At 42.3% G+C, this 22,648-nt stretch overlaps 1 long non-coding RNA gene across 1 annotated transcript; it reads right to left on the bottom strand.

The window, feature by feature from the left end:
- Nucleotides 1-9,204: 9,204 nt before the first annotated feature.
- On the bottom strand, nucleotides 9,205-21,704 carry LOC125128152 (uncharacterized). The gene is made up of 3 exons (XR_007135156.1): nucleotides 20,832-21,704; nucleotides 11,275-11,418; nucleotides 9,205-9,621 (listed from the first exon to the last, which is right to left on the bottom strand). It is a non-coding gene; the product is annotated as an uncharacterized LOC125128152 (long non-coding RNA).
- Between the last annotated feature and the right edge of the window lie 944 nt (nucleotides 21,705-22,648).

Genomic DNA, 22,648 nt, shown 5'->3' with positions numbered 1-22,648 from the left:
CCACAAGGGGAAGGTTGAGGCTCCCTTAGCATACCCGAGGAGAGGGGGCAGCTGGAACCTAGTCAGGGGTACAGTGTTGGGCATTTTTTGGCTTCATCCACTCTCCTTTCTAGAACCCCCATCCTTTGGAAGCACATGCCTCCATTCAAAAGACCGGACATGCTCCCTGCGTCAGGATGGAACTTGCCTTTGGCAGCAGGACTAAGGTGCAGCCAAGTAAAAGAGCTAGGGAGACGCTAGCCCGGAGTTCTGCTCTAGGCCAAGGGAAGTTCTGTGGTCCCTTTGTCCAGGTCTTCTCATCAACCAAGTAAAACAGGTCAGATAAAAGGGTCCAAAGTGGTTTTTCACCTGCCTTTGGCCTGGACTTAGTTTGAGAGACAAGGAGTGCTTGAAGCTCACCCACCCATGAGGGCTAGCCAAGAGCCAGCCACCTCCATCTCCTTCCAACAGAGTAATAGCTGACAACCACCAGAGAGTAAGAGTACTACAGTGAGATGATTACAGCCCTTGGGCCTGGTGCTGGGCTGCTATTAATGAAAGCAAACCTGGCATTTCCCTTTTTAACCAGTTTCTTGATTGATTCATATTGAAACCATGGATTACAAGGAAAAAATATTTCCCTAAGTAAAACTAAACCTTGATTCGGCAAGGTCTAGCATCAGAAGAAGTCAAAGAGGAAGAGATGACTGAGGAGCCCTGACTCTATCGCTAACCTCTGGGTGCTCTCACTTCAATTACCAAGTCAACACTGCCTTGGTACCCAGGGGCTACAGCCGTTTGTCACAGCTCTGGTCTAACAATGGACACCATGCCTCCCCTTGTCTGTTAGTTTTCTCTTGGCTATGCTAAGACCAAGTGGTACTGCCAGCATGGGGGTCAGACAACGTAGCTAATTTGTCCCGAGTTCAGAGGCTCTAATCCAATTCACTCAGTATCGGAGAGACCTAAACACTTGCCCAAAGGGGCTGAAACAAGTCTTCACTAATCCCTCTTGGGTCCCTCATTTCTACACCATCCTCCAGCCCTGCCCCCAGAGGTTGCCTCACTGGAATTTGGCCCCCTCAATCTCTATGCAAAGTGCGATCACCAGCTCTGCAGCCCACCCAAGTAGTCCCTGCTCAGATCTCAGAATCAGATTTGAGAAATATTCCTCTTCCTTAATGGCATGATGTAATGAATGACCTCACCCTTCAGATAGGACCCTGCCTTTTCATGAAGAGGGATGCCCTTAAGCACAACAACACAATGTTCACGAAGTAAACTAGATGACCAGCCTAGTCTTGAGCTAGGAAAGGCCCCCAAAGACTTGGGCCTTCCCTGCAGTACCTCTAGGCAGGTCTGGATGAGGGGCCACCTTGGAGAGGCTGCTCTCCCTCTGCAGCACCTGCTTTGTATAACAGGAGGTGCCAAGCAGCATATGGCTTATGGCCTGCAAGATTCAGAGAGCCCAGGAAAGAGCTTCCTTCAGGACATGCTTAGCTTCATGGCAGTACAGACCGTAGGAAAGGGACCATGTGCCATAGAGAGTTGCCTTCAGGTCCAGGCAGCCAGTAATTCTCTTTTGTGTGGGTAGAAAGTTCTGCAGGTCTCACTGATCTTCTTGGCAGGCTAATGGGACAGGGAGAATGGGTACTTACATACCTGCTCTGATGGGGACTGAACCCCTGCCCTCTGCCAGGGCCTCAAAATACTTTTCTGCCTCTCCAGTTGTACCATTTTCCTCCAGCACCAAGGGGGAGGGCTGGTCGGCCAAGTGAGGCATCCCAGAACTTGTGCAGGAGGCCTGAAAGACTGCGGCCAGATGCCCTTCCACACGCTCTGGTCAGCATTGCTTACTTCATAGGTTACAGCTCTGGAGGTCATCACACATGCTTTTCACAAACCTAGCTGGCTGTTGTGAGGGGGGAAAAATTATATAAGTCCAGCTTTAATACCCCTCCTGGAAAGAAGTGAGAGTACAAAGAAATATGCATGTACATATTCATATATATACACATTAATTTTAAATACTTGTAAATTTTAAGAGCTCATTTTAAGAGTTCTTAGGCAAAATCACCCCCTCTTAATTGAATTTCCACTTCTTGAAGGTGGAAGAGATTCTGAGGGGAACCCTGGCTTCGGCTGGGAAGGAGGGTCCCTGGAGGGAGCGTTCACTCAGTGTCCCTGGCCCGGGCCCAGATCGCCCCCTGGAGGCCCACTCCGCTCGGACAAGAGTTAAAGGATGGCCCATCTGCCCTCGGTTTGTAACTGCAGGACTTGGACACCCTTCTTGGTCCTCGCAGGAAGGCTCTGCGGACCCTCAGACTCGTGGGATCCAACCGCCCTCGGCGGAGGCAGCTTTGCGGGGACTTCTGGCCACCAGGTGGCGCGACTCGGCGGCTGGCGCGCCGCTCCGGGTGGAGGTCTGAGTGGAGGACCCGGGGTAACTGGCCTCCTGAGCCAACCCGCGCGACCACATACCCGGAGCTGTCCCAAGCGCCCAGCGCCTGGGGCCACAGGGGACAGGCGGCTTCAACAGAGTTGTTGAACAGTCTTGTAACAATATTTTTTCACCCCACCCACCACCCACCAAATCAATTTAAAAATCAACGATAAACTGATAAGGGAAGTTGTTGGCCACAATGCACAGACAGCTTGAATACAGGTAACAGCAGCTGTGTTGTTTAAGGAGCGTGGGTTCTAATTTGCTTAACGACCTTGGGCACATTATTTAAGCTCCATCTCACCTTGTTGCCTCATCGGCAAATGCCAATAATTTACATAGAGCTTACATCATAGGGTTGTTGACAGGAATTAAATTGAATTAAATGTATGTAATATATGTACAGATTAAATCATATATACATATAAAATACATATTTACATCTATACATTATATAAAATACATAATTATATGTGTACATAAATAGGTACAAAGTTATATGTCAAGCACACTAATAATGTTAGCTATGTATTATATTTTGGTATGCAACTTCTACAAACTATTTATTTTTGTCTTTTTGCCTTTTCTAGGGCCGCACCTGCAGCATATGGAGGTTCCCAGGCTAGGGGTCTAATCGGAGCTGTAGCTGCCAAGCCTACACCACAGCCACAGCAACGTGGGATCCGAGCTACATCTGCGACCTACACCACAGCTCACGGCAATGCCGGATCCTTAACCCACTGAGAAAGGCTAGGGATCAAACCTGCAACCTCTTGGTTCTTAGTCAGTTTCATTAACCCACTGAGCCATGACGGGAACTCTGACAAATTATTTTTAAAAACATCTTTCATTCAAACAAGAGAAAGTCATACCTTGGGAGAGGGTTTGTTAATTTTTTATGGAAATTTTCAATAGAGAAAATAGTATAATAAACCCCCATGGACCTATCACCTAGTTTCAATAATATCAACACATGGTCTGTTCTGTTTCATCTATACTCCACATCCTTTCCCCCTAGTCAGCTGCAAATCCCAAATGTCCTATCATTTTATTTGTAAATACTTGAATATTACACAGTAATTTTAGGGCTCAACATTTATTTAATAGTCTCAGTGCACAATTTGTTGTATTCATCAGTCCAGAGATTTCCCATAACACAAGAATTTTTTCCACACCAGCTTTTGACACAGAAATTGGAACTGAATATTAAACCAGTAATGAAAATTTTGGAGCAGCAGTTTCTGTGCTGGAAAAGTATTTCCACCTCTCAAGAGATATGTTCTCTCTCTATGGAAAGAACATTGTGTTCAGCCCCTGGCTCCCTCCCAGTGAGAATCCAAAGGCTGCTCTGTTATCCATCGTGACCTACCCAAGGCTGAATTAATGCAGTCAGGGAAGAAGATTTCTCTTAATTAGTCAGATTCCTGTACTCAGAGCAGGATATAATCCATTTTAAGAAGGAAAACACTTCTCCAGACACTTGGAGATTTTAGGATATATGCCCAATACTTCTGGATGGCATGTGTGCTTTATACAGTGCCAATGACACTTTCACACTGAAAGTTTAACCAAATTTTTCCCCTCAAGGCATTTTGGAACTGTGTTAACATTTTAAATTATTCACTTAAGACACACACACACACACACACACACACACACACACACCTGCCTAATATTCCTTACATTAAGAGCCTTTTGAGACAGAAGACAGAAACCGGGCAAATAATGTTCTCATTCAGCTGTGAGCTTCTGAAATTCAGCACCACTGCTGGCTGTTAGCATGACATACTGCCTGACTGACAATGCTGACGTGATGGGAGACAGGATCAGGCTACACTTGTATTTTTGAGCATCTTTGGAGACGGTTATCTTAATTTCTGTATAATAACAGTAGCCAGCATATGCTGTCTCAGACCTTGCACCAAAAAGAATTATTTAATCCTTACAGCCCTGTGAAGTTGGTATTATACCCACTTTGCAAAGGACACTGAAACTAAAATGCAAGGGAGTCCAGATGCACACACACACACACACACACACACTTTACTCCAATTTATAGTATGAATAGGCTAAGTGGATTCCCTCACTGAATCAACAGTGCTATACAACCTCAGTGCTGTTCTCTTACATTTATAAAGCTGGCATCTGTCTTCCTCTCATTCTCAAAACAGGAAAAAATGTGACCATGTTAAATCAAGCAGGGAGACTATCTAGGCCTAGGGACTTAATTCCCAGTTCCTCCAATCTCTTTCAACGAACTGAGTGAGCGACCTAGCACCATTACACTTGTGATAATAATGGCCCCTTTTTCTGATCGTTATTCTCCAGTGTCTGGGTTAGGATCCTGAGAGTCTCATAATGATTAGTCTCTAATCCCTATGGCATCTGCACTTTGGGGATGAGACTCCATTAGGGATCAAGAGAGCTGAGCAGTGGTTGACTCTCTCCTGAGTCAGGCAAGGCAGAATGAAGGTCCAGAGAGGAGATGGTTTAGGGATCATGTCCCCCAAAGCAGGGCAAGGAGGTGACCATGGCTGATAGCCAATGAACCAAAGCCCAGATCAAGAAGTCCTCAAGACCCTCTTCTTCTTTTAAAACCTTGATTTTTCTAGTAAATGTAATCATCTTCTTGTTACCATGGTGATTTGGGTGCATTCTTATGCCCTTGCATTAGACTTGTTGGTATACTTTCAGCCTCTCCACTAGATGACAAATTCTATGAAGGCAGATACTGACTTGTTCATCTTTTAATTCCTCAGTGCCCAGTCTTGTAGAAAGTAGGTGCCCAATAAATGTTGATGTGATGATTCAAATCACAGGGCAACTTTCTATTGACTTAACTTTGTTCTCTTGTACACCATCTGCAGCTAATATACATATTGGATTTTTTTTAGGTCATTCACAAATCATTCTGATGTTTTGATTGTTTTTAAATATAAACGCTCTAAATCCGAAAACTCCTGCTAAGGGAAGGATGTGCTAGCTTAAAGGCTCACTGGGGTATTGTTAACTATAAAATTCAAAAACTATCATAAGTTGAACTGGTGAAGAGAGTGGTTGCAAAATGTAACTCTTTACATCAGTCATCTATTTTCTCCTCCTTGGAGTCAATTGCTCTTGGGCTAAAGTAGAATGGCCTGCTTTGGTTACCGCCCTACAGTTAAATGAGGAAGAAGGCTGGAACTGACCTTTAGAGCTCAGTGTCAACCTTCCTGTTAGAAGTAGCCCTTTTGTGTGTGACAGCAAAGCCCTGGCAACAATGCAAAAGTGGAAGGTGTTATGGCCCATGGACCTGAAGTTTAGATGTGGGCATTCTTCCAATGACTGCTGCACTCCAAAGGGATCTGTTTCTCTTGCTGTCCCCAGCAGCCCAGAGTTTGGCTGCCTTTCTGAGTGTCCCTAATATTTCTTCCACCCTGTCCCACTGAGGCTTGCTGCTTGGCACACCCTGCATGGCATGCCCTCATCATTCATTTGTCCCCCTTGTCTAGCTGGGACAACTGCACTTCTTTTGAGAATGTGATGCTATCTTTGCAGTGGTTGGCAGGGGCCATGCAAGCTAGAGTGTCCCATTATCAACTAGACTGGCCTATGCCCTCTCCGTTTTGGTCTATTTCCCTAAAACACCTATTGCCCTTGGGCCGCTTTCCTTTCAGGAATCTACAGTGGCTGTCCACTGTCGGCTGGGAAGGAAGAGATGGTACATCTGCTGATTCCCCACAGCCCCTGTGTACCAGGAGTGCTGGATGATTTACATGCTCTTTTCAAGCATTCAAGCCTGTGAGGTAAGGCTCACTGGGGTACTATTAACTATAGCTGCAGAGTCTGCATCATTCCTCAGATGCAGACTCTGCAGCTCAAGGAGGTTAAGAAACCTGCTCCACATCACACACTGGGTAAGAAGTAGAGCTAGGACTGACCCACATTCTCTCCTCAACATTGATTGCCTGGAACTCAAACATTTCTTCATGGGTGCCCTCACCCTCCAGTGCTTTAGAAAGAAATACTCTGCCCCAGTCAGATCAATCTCTGAAAGGCCCTCACATGCCATGTTCTTTCAGGCAATGAAGAAATTCTTGTCCGCCTTCAAGTACTGAAGACCCAAATGGCTTTCTCCACAACAGAGAAAGCGAATGGCAGGGTAAAAACTCCTAGGCTTCCACATGAATCACCACCACATGGTCTACCTCAGAGCCAGCCTCTTGATAATGCCTTTGAATCAAAATCACCAGAACACACCTAGAGCCAGCTGTGGGTTCACAGAAGAGGTGCAATGAGAGAGACTGCATACCCTCCATAAGCCAGTGTGAAAAGGAGCTTAGGCCTGTGTTTGGTGACTCTGCAGATGGTTCAAGGAAGTGGGGCTATGCTCTGGTTTGGATGTTGTCAGGAAGCAGGGGTGATTCTAGGATTGGCAGCTTACTGTTTATCCAGGAGGCAGGAGGAACAAAGCAAGTCCACAGCTGTAAATGGCAAAGAAGCTGAGTTATTCATTGTTACCCAGGATAGGACAATATTTGGTGGCCATTTTTGTGGTCCAATTTCTTGTTTTTGATTATGGTCAGACATGATTCCAGAGGGGCCTTGTTTTTGTCTTGATCCATCAGAGTCAGAGAGAGGTCTTGTCTGATATGTATGTTCAGTGAGACTGTGTTTAAGCAGAGTGTGCCCCAGAGTGGCCCACAGCGCTGGGCCAGGTGCTCTTCCTCTTCTCACTCTCTCCCTCTCTCTAGATGCTGCCAGCATTATGGTTCACAATTTGATTCCTCTATCTCCAGCCCTCTGCCCAGCCTCCTTTGGACCGAGTCTTTCCCTTCACTGAATTTCTGCCTCTGACCCGCAACTCAGCACTCAATATGTGTGGACACTCTGTGTGCCCACAGAGGTGGAACCCATGCAGAGGGCTCATGCATTTCCGATGAGTGTGCCCAGCCTGGGAGGGTTCATCGCTCCAGGAGCCCAAGCCAGCCAGCACTGGTAACCACCCTGCAAAGCATGATGGGGGAGAGGGAGGAAAAGCATTCTTCCTTCCCAAACAAATGTGCTGTGGCACTTCAGGAATCCACTTTGGAGCTCTGGCAGAGCAGTGAACACAGACAGTGCCCCTTGGAGCAGGCTTCTGCCACGATGCTGTGCTACGGCCTCACCCTGAACAGGACAGGGCTGGCTCCAAAATCACGTTTGTTTGTTCATTTTTATTTTTTTATTTTTTGCTTTCTAGGGCATATGGAGGGCTAGGAGTTGAATCAGAGCTAGAGCTGCCAGCCTATGCCACAGCCACAGCAACACAGGATCCAAGCCACTGTCTGCGACCTACACCATAGCTCACAGCAACGCAGGATTCTTAACCCACTGAGCGAGGCCAGGGATCAAACCCGCAACCCCATGGTTCCTAGTCAGATTCCTTTCGGCTGCACCAGGATGGGAACTCCCAAAATAATGGGGTTTTTGTGCAGAGCTGGGGTTACTGGAGAATGAAAGATGGAACAATAGGAACCCACATATGTCCACCCACTGGTAAGGCCTGAGGAGACAAAGTTTATGCCTTTTTGGTTTGTTTTACAAAGGCACTTAAAATAATGCGCACTTATTATAACAATTTAAACAAACTGAATCACAAAAAGATTAAAAAAAATAAAAATAATTCTCTTCCTCCTCTGTCCAACCCCATCTTCTTAACATAACTGGTGGAAGCATATTGGTGTGCATCACTAGTTTTTAAATACTTAAACACAGAATTACCTATTTAGAGTCTCTGTTTTGGTCTTTATAAAACCATGATCATTCCCTTCATATTGTTCAACATTTGCTTATTTTCACTTAACAATATGTCTACTACACCTTTCCAAGTCAAAACATACAAATGTGATTTGTTCTATTTGTTGACTACATAATATTCCATAGAATGGATGTGCCATGATTTACTAAATCAGCCCGTTGTCAATTATGGCTCATGGTTGTATCTTAACAGCTTTGTTTGCTAATTGTTTCATCTGGGATAGTCTTGTTTTGGCTGTGATCTCCCAAATAACACAGAACACAACTTAAAGACAAATTCCCCTCCTAGAACCTAACACATCACTACCTATACCCATCTCACATTTGAAATGACATGTATATATATTTTTTTAATTTTGAAAATGCTCATAATGTCTTCTTATTTTCTAAAAGAAAGGTAGTTCTTAGAAAGAGAGGTTCATATTTGGCACAGTGACTGACTGAGCAGGAGGAGATAATTTTTAATTTCCTAATCCCATATGGTCCAATTTTTCTCCATATGCCAATCTCCCGCCCAACACGTGCATCATACTTCCCTATGGAAATATCCTTGTATCACTATAGAAATCTTTTAAATTCTACCTGCACACCATAAAATTATTACAGTTTCAGAGTGAGGCTGCTTAATCCAACACCTTCATTTTGAAGATGAATAAAGTGAGGCTTGAAGGAGTTAATAATTTGGCCAAAGTCACATACTTAGCAAAGCAGCTGAGGCTGGGACCTCTGCAGGGCTCTCTCTACTGCAGAAGACAACCCCTCCAGGACTTGGGGTGGTTGAGGCACAGCACATAGGCAATGGTATTTTGTCTTTCTTTTTTTTAGGGCCACACCCACGGCATATGGAGGTTCCCAGCCTTGGGTTCTAATTGGAGCTGTTGCTGCCAGCCTACACCATAGCCATAGCAACACCAGATCCGAGCTGTGACCTATACCACAGCTCACAGCAACGCCAGATCCTTAACCCACTGAGAGAGGCCAGGGATTGAACCCACGACCTCATGGTTCCTGGTCGGATTCGTTTCTGCTGCGTCACGACGGGAACTCCAGCAATGGTATTTTTATATGAGGAGGATTTAAAGATAGTTCATTTCTTTTTCTCAACAACTTTTAAACAAGTGACTGATTAGTGCCACTTAGCACCCATTCCTCTGAAGAAAGACCTTTGACCAGACCCCAAGTCTATAATTTGTTTTTCCCCAGGAGCTCTGTTCTTGCTTCAGCTTGCAGTTTCTCTGCCTCCAGTAGCTAACTGAGTAATGAATACCCCTCTCTTCTTGCATTCTCACTTGATCCTTGGCATTCTTGTGTGTCCTGGTCTGAAATTGAAACTGCTCACTATCTGGTTATATAGGGATGAAATACACCAGATGTGGCCAGAGAGGAAATGCTTGTCAGGAGTGAATCTGGATTTGTAGAGCCTGAAGATTATAAAAATTTTGAGATCATATTTAATGGAAAATAATACAAAATATCTTATTTTTGCTATTTATACAAAAACATATGAACACATCACTAGGTCTTCTCCCAATGCCTTAGAAAGAACCAGACTCTGGCAAGTAAGGGGTGCAAAAGTTTAATTTACTTTAGCTAAAGAGTAAAATTTTCCCCGGGCCTTATATGAAGGAAAGTAGGACAAACCTAAGGTACTCTTTCTAATCCCTCACACATATTTGGACAATGCTGCCCAGACCCCTCCAAGGAAGAAGTGCTTATAGAAACTGGAAGCCCCAGAGTTTTCAGTACAGTTTCTGTTTCAAATATTTTATCACGCTACGTGTCAAAAGATGCATCCTAACTCTTAAAGGTGCATCTTAACTTCAAAAAATATAGGTGATAATGCTACTGAATGGAAGTACAAAAGACAAAACAAAGCCAAGAAAATATGTACACACACCCCCAAGTACAAAGAGGAACAGACCTACCAATTGTTTCCTATGGATGTTTTGTTTTCTGTCTCAGAATGGAAAGAATGAACTCAAGAAGGACAATAACAGCACACAGCCTCTGCAGCACACAGATGCACAGACATTCCATCTGCTAAGAAAACAGCAGGAATCTTTCAGGAAATCCTCTCCCCTTATTGGAGAGCAATCATTACGTTGCCATGAAAATCTTGCCTTCTTAAGACTTATGTTGGATAAGAAATTAAAACACTTGGAAAGGAGAGGGTAAGTTAAAAAGACTGGATAATCTCTCTCTAATTTCTCTGCTCAACTTGTTATTCCACAATAACCAGACCCAAGATTTCACAGCACAATACTGAGGCAGCTGTGTAGGACTTCCATGCCAAAAACTGAGGAAACTATTCCAGACTTCTCCAGGGCTGTCAGGGAACAGATGTGCAGTGAAGAGCTGTTTTCCAAGCATTTATGAATCAACCATGTGGGTCAGCAAAGAGGATTTCATCCTACTTCTCAGGAGATACCGTCTATCTGAGAGATAATGACACACATCTAGCGCTCCCAGGGTTAGCCCAGTGCAATCCTTGTCTGTTCAGTAACTGTAACAGTGATCATCGTAACAGTCGTAACTACTGTTTATTGAGACTCACTATATGCTCTAAATGTATTATCTCCAATTCTCATAGCAACTTATCACTATTCTTATTTTACCTAAAAGAAAACAAACTTAGAGATATCAAGAAACTTACCCACTGTCATACAGCTAGTAAGTGCTAAAGGTGGTCAAACCAGTTCTATTAAACTGCAGAGGCCATTCATTTAATCACTGTGCTTTCCTGTCTCTTTTAATGGGCAACAGATGGATTGCTGAGATATTAACTCAAGAAGAAAAAAATAAGCAGAATTCAGTTAAACACACGCATAAAGATGAGCCAATCCCTGCTTAGAGCTGACGTCAACAGAAACACTGCTTTAGGCCACACTCCATTCCCTCACCAGTCCTAGAATCAGAATCACCTGGACACTTGTGAAAAAGGTCAATTCTTGGGCTCACCCCTAGACTAAGAATCTCTGGGAATGGGACCTAAGAAACTTCATTTTACATGCCTACCACCCACCCACTCCCAGGCAATTCTACAGCATAGTGAATTTAAGAACAGCTTGGCTCACCTGGAAGAACCAATTTATATCCATTGTCCTGGCATAATTATCAATAGTGCCCCTGTTTATTCTCTCAAGTGTTCCAGTTTAGACGATCTGCATATACAGTCAGTCTTCTGTATCTGTGGGTTCCACATTCATGAATTCAACCAACTACAGATCAAAAATATTCAGGAAAAAAAGCTTTCAGAACATGCCAAAAAGCAAAACTTGAATTTGCCATGCTGGCAACAGTATACATAGCATTTACACTGTCTCTACAACTATTTACATGGTATTAACACTGTATCAGATATTACAATTAACCTAGAGATAATTTAAAGTGTACAGAAGGATGTGCATAGGTTATATGCAAATACTACGTCATTTTATATGAGACTTGAGCATCCTCAGGTTTTGGTAGCCACAATGTCTCACAGAATCAATTCCTCTGGGAGACTTAAGAGACAACTGTATGTATTTCTATATTTTTGTACCAAAATCAGATCACATTGTACATGGTACTTTAATTTTTTTTTTTTTTTTTTGCTTTTTAGGGCCACACCCACTGCTCCACAATGGGAACTCCCTTAAATGTTGTTTTGTTTTTTTAATTTCACTACTACTTTCCATATAAATACAATTTTATCTTTCTAATACTAATCCATATTCAATTTCCTCAGTCACCCTAAAATGTCCTACACATCTGGTTTAAACAATTCACACATTATATCATAATAGTTTTCTCTTCTGGAGTTCCCATCGTGGTGCAGCTGAAATTTATCTGACTAGGAACCATGAGGTTGTGGGTTCGATACCTGGCTTTGCTCAGTGGATTAAGGATCTAGTGTTGCCGTGAGCTGTGGCGTAGGTCACCGACAAGGCTCAGATCCCGAGTTGCTGTTGCTGTGGCTGTGGCACAGGCCGGCAACTACAACTCTCATTAGACCCCTACCTAGCCTGGGAACCTCCATATGCTGTGGGTACGGCCCTAAAAAGACCAAAAAAAAAAAAAAAGTTTCCTCTTCTAAAATAGTAACAGTTTGGAGTTCCTATGCAGATTAGTGGGTTAAGGACCTGGTATTGCCATTGCAGCAGCTGGGGTTGCTCCTATGGCACAGGTTTGACCCCTGGCCCCGTTTCTGTGTAACAAGTGTAGCCAAAAAGTAATTTAAAAAATTAAAGGTCAGATGTGCTATGGGCTGTGCCACCTTTTAGATTTTTCTGGATACTCTTTTATGGTGTTGATTAGTTTTTCCCCCCTTTTCCATATTGCTTATCAACTGGAAATGAAAGTTTTATGGAGCCACCTATGATGTATAGTTTTATGGCTATACATCATAGGTGGTGTTGTTTACCTCATTTCTGTAGCACATCAGAAAACATGTAACATTTGGTTGTCCTACCATTAGTGATGCTAAGATCAACCACTAGCTGGTGATCCCATGATGGGACAGTTACAGCTCTCCCTTCCAACTAGGAAATAATCTGAATGGTATCACTTTGGCTCTATATGAACAGTTTCCCATCACCTTGATGCTTTCAACACCGTTGATAATTATTGCCTGACTTTAACGGTGCTGTAAATTGTTGATTTGCTATCAACCTTACTACATTATTGGGAGATACTGTTTAGTAAAATAGAGATTTTTTTTTTCCCTCCTCATCTGGGACCATTTGGTTACCACACACACACACACACACACACACACACACACACACACAGACACACACACTTCAAATTAAGGAGCTAGTTTAGTTTAATAGCTGCTTGGGTCCAATTTCAAGAGAGTGAGCGTTTTCTAGAAGAGTCTAGTGGTTGGAGGAGAACTAAACAATGCCAAAAAGTTTGGCCACACTGGGCACAGACATGATCAGCAACCAGAAATATTCCACTAAGAATCTAAAATCTGGCTCAGACGAACCTATCTGCAAAACAGAAACACACTCGCAGACATGGACAGAATTGTAGTTGCCAAGGAGGAGGGGGATGGACTGGAAGTTTGGGGTTAGTAGACGCAAACTGTTATGTTAAGGCAATGTGGTCCTGCAGTATAGCACAGGGAACTATGTCCAATCACTTGTGATGGAACATGACTAAAGATAATATGAGAAAAAAAAATGTATATATCATATATGACTGGGTCACTTTGCTGTATAGCAGAAATCAACAGAACAGTGTAAATCTACTATAATAAAAATTTTAATTACATATAAAGAAATATTCCACTGAAAACAGTAACCATGTTAAGTGTTGACCTAAGCTAATTATAATTTTCACATCTGACCCTCAAGCCACAGTCCTGTATTGCATTTCTGTGAGCTCAAGCAGTTCTTGAAAAGTTCAAACAGTGATAACAATCACTTAGTTATGATAGGATACACTCTGTTGCCTCTCAAAAAAGAGCTTTCAGTGAGCAGAGGCAGAGCTCTTCTAGATAATGGACTCTCAACAACCAGGAGCACTGCATCAAGCTATGGGGTAATGGTTCTTTGTATTGAGTCTGACATGTGATGTAGGACTTTAGAAAGGGTTAGTTATTTCTAAGGACACCATGGCATGTTCAACAGTATCTCTCATCCACATGCTTTTCTTATACCAGGGGTGTGGCCAAAAAAATAGTAATAAAATAAGTAGCTTTAAAAGAAAAATGTGTGCACTTTGGAACTCTCATAGATTGGAATCCTGGTTCTACCACTTAATGGCTGAGCAACCTTGGATAAGTTACTTTACATCTCCCCATCTTTATAATATAGACCTCATTTGACTGTCATAAGAATCACCTAACACATGTATTTAACAGGATGCCTAACATACATAAATTCTCAGTAAATGTTAGCTCTTGTTATTAAATGTTAAATGAGCAACCTTTTCTTATCTCAGTTTAATTTCATCTTATTGTTTCCAAGCCAGGGCCGCAGCCTGTCAAGATAATTTTTAATCTTGATTCTGTGGTCTTCCTTTTAGATTTCTGCTATCTTTTCCTTGACAAGCATGCCTGCTCGTTCTTTCAGTCACAAAGTTAGGCAAGGTCTGTGGCTTTTGCACCAATAGAGATAGCCCTAATCTGTGAAGATAATTTCGTGCAGGAGGTTGACTCTGAAAGGAGGGGTAAAGGAACCACAAAGGTTCCTGTCCTTATGGAGTTCAAAGTCTAATGATCTCTTTCACAAATGAAAAAAAGAAAAAAAAGTGTCACTGCAACACTACTCAAGGTCCCCTCTATGACAATCTAGTTTTAAAAGGATAAATGAGATACAAGGAAATGTTGACCTCTACATTTTATAGATTAATAGACAACTGAGGCTCAGGCCATTTTTAAAGGACTTGCTTATTAGGCTTATAGAGCTAATAAAGGACAGAGTGAGGCCATTAACCTATTATTTCTCACTCCAAATTCTACACTCCTTCCCCCTCAGCCCTCTTCCTTCTAAGGGTATGGAAACCAAAATGGAAAAGAGCTTCCTATGAACTCAAGTGATCACACAGCTGGCATACAGTTCTGCTTGCCACATCTCAGAACCTAAAAAGCCATAGAAAAAGAATGATTAAATGATGAAAGAGGAGTTCCCGTTTTGGCGCAGTGGTTAACGAATCCAACTAGGAACCATGAGGTTGCGGGTTTGGTCCTTGCCCTTGCTCAGTGGGTTAACGATCCGGCGTTGCCATGAGCTGTGGTGTAGGTTGCAGACGCAGCTCGGATCCCGCGTTGCTGTGGCTCTGGCATAGGCTGGCAGCTACAGCTCCAATTAGACCCCTAGCCTGGGAACCTCCATATGGCGCAGGAGTGGCCCAAGAAATGGCAAAAAGACAAAAAAAAAAAGATGAAAGAAATTAGGGTCTTTGGTGAAAGAAGTGCAACTTCATTAAAATAAACTTAAAAAAAATAAGACAGAATATTAGAACCTCTTCAGCCTAGAAATATTACAACTGAGGAAAAAACATTCTATCAAATGTAGACTGATAGACCTAAGGTTGACAGGCACTGTTCACTATAATCTAGTTGGCACCTTTCAAAGTCTTGTAAAAGTACTTCTTCACAAAGGAGAGATTATCAACCTCTGTACTTTCATGAAGTAGCCAGAAATATTCAGGCAGGCATTCTTTTTTTTTTTTTTTTTTGTCTTTTGTCTTTTTTGTTGTTGTTGTTGTTGCTATTTCTTGGGCCGCTCCCGCGGCATATGGAGGTTCCCAGGCTAGGGGTCCAATCGGAGCTGTAGCCACCGGCCTACGCCAGAGCCACAGCAACGCGGGATCCGAGCCACGTCTGCAACCTACACCACAGCTCACGGCAACGCCTGATCATTAACCCACTGAGCAAGGGCAGGGACCGAACCCGCAACCTCATGGTTCCTAGTCGGATTCGTTAACCACTGCGCCACGACGGGAACTCCCAGGCAGGCATTCTTCATATCATTAAGTTTCTGGAAAATATTATAAATTCATCACTAGAAATTAAATTGTTTTCCCATTGTTTCCCATTTCCCAGCAGTATGATGAAGGGTCCTGACCAAGAGAGAATTGTGATAAATAAATCAGATATGGCCAACATGTGTTAAAATCCAATTCTATGACTTCAAAACTTCCTATTCACCAAAAATAAGAGGGTCTATATGTACCACATCCTGGTGGTATAAAAGATCTCCATTTACTCTAAGAGCTATATAAAAATATACACAATTTGATTATATTCAATATTAAAGTTCCATCATATATACTTCTTTTAAACTAACAGTTAAAATTAACTTTGCCCACCTTTAGAATTTAGAAGGGCTTTTATTGATGTAGAGTGAGACAAGTTAAAAAAAAAAAAAAAAAAAAGCTGTCCGGGAGCTCCCTGGAGGCCTAGTGGTTAAGGATTCCATGTTGTCACTGCTGTGGCTCACGTCTGATCCCTGGCCTGGGAACTTTTGCATGCCACAGGCATGGATCAAAAAAATAAATAACTGTCCAGACTGGTTGAAATAATTTGAATCACCAGCTTGCTGAATCGTCTATTACCTGAACTATACTACTTTTTACCTATAAAATTTATTGGTATTGCTGAAAAATTCTCAAAGGGGCAGCTGAACATAGATGTGAAATGGCAGTGATTGAGTTGTGGCAGCCTGTATGTCCTTCCCAAGTGTCAGTCCCACTTGAGTATAGAGGCCCTCTCAAATGGAATTGCCCCACTTCTCCTGAAGATCTATATTGCCATCAAAAGTACTTATATAGGAGTTCCTGCTGTGGCACAGTGGAAATGAATCCGACTAGTATCCATGAGGATGCAGGTTTGATCCCTGGCCTCAGGTGGGTTGGAGATCTGGTGTTGCCGTGAGCTGTGGTGTAGGTAACAGACTTGGCTCAGAGCCCGCGTTGCTATGGCTGTGGTGTAGGCTGGCAGCTGTAGCTCCGATTTGACCCCTAGCCTAGGAACTTCCGTATGCTGCAGGTGCGGCCCTAAAAAGAAAAAAAAAAAGTACTTATATATATACTTTTCATTGTAAGGTAAGTAGGTCAGATATTATTATTGTTCTCATTTCACACAGAGAAATCTAAGGTTTAAGTGTTCCTTTAAATGGCCTGCTCAAGGTCATATAGCTCATTAGTGGCACAGCTGGGACAAGAAGTCAGGTCTTAAAACTTCTAACCCAGTGTTCTATTATACAATATTATCTCAAAGTTACTAGGTTTTTTGTTTTTTTTGGTTTTTTTTTTTGTCTTTTTGCCATTTCTTGGTCTGCTTCTGCGGCACATGGAGGTTCCTTTGCTAGGGGTTGAATTGGAGCTGCAGCCACCAGCCTATGCCACAGCCACAGCAACGCGGGGATCTGAGCCACATCTGCAACCTACACCACAGCTCACGGCAACACTGGATCCCTAACCCACTGAGCAGGGATGGAACCCACAACCTCATGGTTCCTAGTCGGATTCGTTAACCACTGCGCCACGACGGGAACTCCAGGAATTATTTTTGATTTATTTAAAAAAAAAAACAGAATGTAATAAGAGTTCTGTTTCTGTCCCTTTATTCCAATACAATATCTTGGGATGTGTATAAACTGTGCTTAAATGAAAAACACCACTCCCTTACTGGTACCAAAACAGACATACTGATTAATGGAACAGAACAGAGAACCCAGAAATATACCCAGACACCTATGGTCAATTAATCTTTGACAAAGGCGGCAAGAATATAAAATGGGAAAAAGACAGTCTTTTCAGCAAGCGGTACTGGGAAAACTGGACAGCCACATGTAAATGAATGAAACTGGAACATACCCTCACACCACGCACAAAAATAAACTCGAAATGACTTAAAGACTTAAACATAAGCCAAGACACCATCAAACTCCTAGAAGAGAATATAGATGTCAGAATTTTTTCCTAGAAGAGAAGATGTCAGAAAAAATTCTCTACCATCAACTGCACACATGTTTTCTCAGGTCAGTCTTCCAAGGCAACAGAAATAAAAACAAAAATCAACCAAGGGGACCTAATCAAACTGACAAGTTTTGCACAGCAAAGAAAACCATAAAAAAACAAAACAAAACAAAAACACAACCTATGCAATGGGAGAAAATAATTTCAAATGATGCAACTGACAAGGGCTTAATCTCCAAAACATACAAACAACTCGTACAACTCAAAAGTAAAAGAATAAACAACCCAAATGAAAAATGGGCAGAACACCTAAATAGACATTTCTCCAAAGAAGATATACAGATGGCCAACAAGCACATGAAAAAAATGCTCAACATCACTGATTATTACAGAAATGCAAATCAAAACTACTATGAGGTACCACCTCACGCCAGTCAGAATGGCCATCATTATTAAGTCCACAAATAACAAATGCTGGATGGGGTGCAGAGAAAAGGGAACCCTCCTACACTGTTGATGGGAATGTAAATTGGTACAACCACTATGGAAAACAGTAAGGAGGTACCTTAGAGATCTATACATAGAACTACCATATGACCCAGCAATCCCATTCTTGGGCATATATCCATACAAAACTTTCCTTGAAAAAGACACATGCACCCATGTGTTCGCTGCAGCACTATTCACAACAGCCAAGACATGGAAACAACCTAAAAGTCCATTGACAGGTGAATGGATTAAGAAGATGTGGTATAATGGAGTTCCCATCGTGGCTCAGTGGTTAACAAATCCAACTAGGAACCATGAGGTTGTGGGTTCGGTCCCTGCCCTTGCTCAGTGGGTTAAAGATCCAGCATTGCCATGACCTGTGGTGGAGGTCGCAGACGTGGCTCAGATCTGGCATTGCTGTGCCTCTGGCGTAGGCTGGCAGCTACAGCTCCAATTAGACCTCTAGCCTGGGAACCTCCATATGCCTTAGGTGTGGCTCTAGAAAGACAAAAAAAAAGAGAGAGAGAGAGAGAGAGAGATGTGGTATATATACACAATGGAATACTACTCAGCCATAAAAAAGAACAAAATAATGCCATTTGCAGCAACATGGATGAACTAGAGATGCTCATACCAAGTGAACTAAGTCAGAAAGAGAAAGACAAATACCATAGGATATCACTTACATCTGGAATCTAATATACGGCACAAAGGAACCTTTCCAAAGAAAAGAAAATCATGGACTTGGAGAACAGACTAGTGGTTGCCAAGGGGGAGAGGGAAGAAGTGGGATGCACTGCGAATCTGGGGTTAATAGATGTAAACAATTGCCTTTGAAATGGATGAGCAATGAGATTCTGCTGTATAGCACTGGGAACTATATCTAATCACTTATGATGGAGCATGACCATGTGAGAAAAAAGAATGTATATATATGTGTGTGTGACTGGGTCACCTTGTTGTACAGTAGAAAATTGACAGAACGAACGCTGTAAACCAGCTATAACAGAAAAAAAGAAAAATCATTAAAAAAAAAAAAAGAAAAATACCACTCCTTCCTGCAGTTTACCCAGCCAACTATCTGCCAGATATTTCTTCTAAGAAACTTTGGGAGATGACAATATGTATACATGATCAAAGCAGGACTTGGGGTTGATATAGTATGATTGATCCAGATAAGACTATAATCCAGGTTTTCACAGTTAAGTCTCTCCCACTTAACAGAGCTGTTTTCAAAATGCCTATGATCAATCTTTCTGGCCTCTAGATAGCCAACTGTTCAGTGAGATTTTTCTGTGAACACAAACATCTAGATTCTTCTCAAAGCTTCGGGGTGAGGGGAAATAAAAGTTTTAACTACCGTGCTTGTTTTTTCTAAGTCTCAAAAGTTAGGATCTGGTGTACTCATGTATTTCCCCTCATCACTGAAGTCTAACTCATATCCTGGGCCCATCCACCTAAGTAAGAGATGGTTGGTACCATCCAGGAATCCCATGGACTCAACTACTATTGCTTAGCAATCACCTCCTCAGCTAGTTTTATGCTGGGATGGAAAGTTTTCCCCCTAAATCAAGCTACCTCTCTGACCTAAAACCATTTTTAAGGTTTGTCACATGGAGTGTGAGGGAAGAGGAAATTGGATTAAGGCAGTCAAACATTATGAAGGAGGAGTTCCTGTTGTGGCTCAGTGGGTTAAGAACCCAACTAGTATACATGAGGATGTGGGTTCAATCCCTGGCTTCACTCAGTGGGTTAAAGATGTGGCACTGCCATGAGCTGTGGCTCAGATTCAGCACAGCCATGGCTGTGGCACAGGCCAGCAGCTGCAGCTCTGATGTGGTCCCTGGCCCAGGAACTTTCATACACCGTGGGTGCAGCCCTAAAACAAAAACAGAAACAAACAAAAGATCATGAAGGAACTCAAACTTCCATCCATAAGATAAATAAGTACTAGGGACTTAATGTACAACACGATAAATGTAACACTGTTTGTTATACAGTATATATGACAGTTGTTAAGAGAGTAAACCCTAAGGGGTCTCAACACAAGTAAAGTTTTGTTTTCTTATTTTTCTATTTTCTATCTATAAGAGATGATGAAAGTTTACTGAACTTATTGTGGTAATCATTTCAAGATGTAAGTCAAATCATCATTCTGCATGCCTTAAACTTATATAGTGCTGCATGTCAACTGTACTCCAAAAATTGAAGAAAAAAATAATAATGTGAAGTGACAGAAATTTTAGCTAAGGCTTTAGTGGTGATAATCATATTGTAATGCATAAATGTATCAAATCAACTCATTGTGTACCTTATACAATGTTATATATCAATTGTAATTACAAACTCTTTTTTAAAAGATCATCACATGAGCATTCATGATGCAAGATACTGGGCAGCCTAATCCTCTCCTTGATTAACTAAGACTGTTACAAAAGCGAAGTTACTTCCAGTAAGAATAATTAATCTGATCCATTTAAGAAAGCTATCTGCGTAATTCAGGCAGGAATAAAACAATTACTCAATAACAATTTTACCTATTGATTCTCTTTTTTTTTTCTTCTGAGATAGGAATGGAGAGTGTGCCCTGAGAACACTTGGGAGGAACTGTTCACTTGGTTCCTGAGAGAGGCTGTAGGATGGGCCTCACATTGCCTGGATTTTCTGGTCAGGCTCACTAGGAGGTTGGGATTGGGTTCTACATTTGGCAGTAGGTGGGGCTATGAATTACCTTCCCTGCCCTGGCACAGCAGCAGGAAAGTAGCCAGGGCCTGCATGGCTTGTTGTTTGGGGACCTGAATCAGGCAGCCGAGAGTGTGCACTGAATTCCCTGGTCAGGTAAGGCCGCTGGTTTTGCTCCAAGAGTCACAACTGCTGGGTTAAAAAAGAATCAGAAAAAATATCACCATCAAGTAAAACTGTGTTCTTGAGCAAACCATGTCATCTAGCCTAAACACTACATCATAACCCGTGGCACAGCTCTGGGTTACAGCTCGATCCAATGGCGAGTAGGTTGATACTGGAGCTCCAAGAGGTAATCCCTGTGCATTTTCAGGGTCTTGCGCTAGAATTTAGAAACCATGTGATCTTCATTCACACATAATGGAAATAACTCCCCAAAGCAGTCCTGCCTTCCTCTGAAACATAATAAACTAAGGAAAATAACAGGTTTTACTGATTCCGAGACTAGAGGTTTGAGTAGAAACTGTAGGGAGCAAGGGTTATTACACAGCAGGAGAAAGTTTAACAGGGGGTAGAACTATTTTAGTCTTTCTAGTCAAGTGGTAGAAATTTCAGCTCAAATATTAGCTTTTGCTGAGAAATATCACAGCACTAAATAGACAATCATACAAGGGCTTTGTGGGACAAGTCTGAGTTTATATTAGCAACAGCCCTGTAGATACTTGTAACAGTCTAGCAAGAAAAGCTCTACCATGACTGAAGTCACTGGCATTTGCATCAGTCATATTATTTTGTATTAGGCAGAAAAAGTTTAGGTTTTATTATTTACATAGAAGTGACTGAAAAAAAATTTCAGTATTGTCACTTTGTAGTTGAGCAGGATGCCATGGCACATTCCTGGGACAGACACCTCTCCCAACCCCGCCCCCATCCCCCACCTGCCTTGTGTTTATAGAAAAACTTTAGCCTCCTAGGCCTTCCCCAAGTTTCAAAGAATAAATTTAATCAGATAAGTGAGAAAATGCAGAAACAAAGGAAAACAGTCAAGCAAGACAAAATAATGATACTTCAGTCATTAAACACAGTCAAGGACTTTCAGTTCCTCCTTAAGGACTGTGGATAATATCCTAAGCCAAATTCTTTGAGCTGTTTTGCAGATTCTGAAACCCTTACCAGGAAGAACTTTGTATGCTGCCCACAAGTTCATAGACCCCAGATTAGTTGGAACCAGAAAGTTGATGATGCTGACTTCCAATGACCTCGCCACCAATCAGAAAAATGTCCATGAGTTTGGGGTGGGAGTGGATTGGGAGGGAGTTTGGGATTAGCAAAGGCAAACTATTATATATTGGATGCATAGCACAGGGAACTGTATTCATTATCTTGTGATAAACCATAATGGAAAAGATTAAGTATACATATAGAGTAAGTCTATAACTGAGTCACTTTGCTGAAAAGCAGAAATTAACACAACATTGCAAATCAACTATACTTCAATAACATTTAATTCAAAAAAATTTTTAAAGGAAAAATGTCCATGAGCTGATCACACATCCTGCAACCCTCTCCTTCACCCTGTCATTAAAAACCTTTCCCTATGGAGTTCCTGTCATGGCTCAGCAGAAACGAATCTGACTAGCATTCATGAGGACACAAGTTCGATCCCCGACCTTGTTCAGTGGGTTAAGGATCTGGCGTTGCCGTGAGCTGCGGTGGAGGTCACAGACGTGGCTCGGATCTGGTGTTGCTGTGGCTGTAGCGTAGGCCAGCAGCTGCAGCTCCGACTGGACCCCTAGCCTGGGAACTTCCACATGCCACAGTTGAGGCCCTAAAAAGACAAAAATCAAAACAAACAAACAGAAAAAA

This window comes from Phacochoerus africanus, chromosome 5, assembly GCF_016906955.1.
Source record: "Phacochoerus africanus isolate WHEZ1 chromosome 5, ROS_Pafr_v1, whole genome shotgun sequence".
In the NCBI taxonomy this organism is placed as follows: Eukaryota; Metazoa; Chordata; class Mammalia; order Artiodactyla; family Suidae; genus Phacochoerus; species Phacochoerus africanus.
This window is presented reverse-complemented; position numbering and strand designations above follow the sequence as displayed.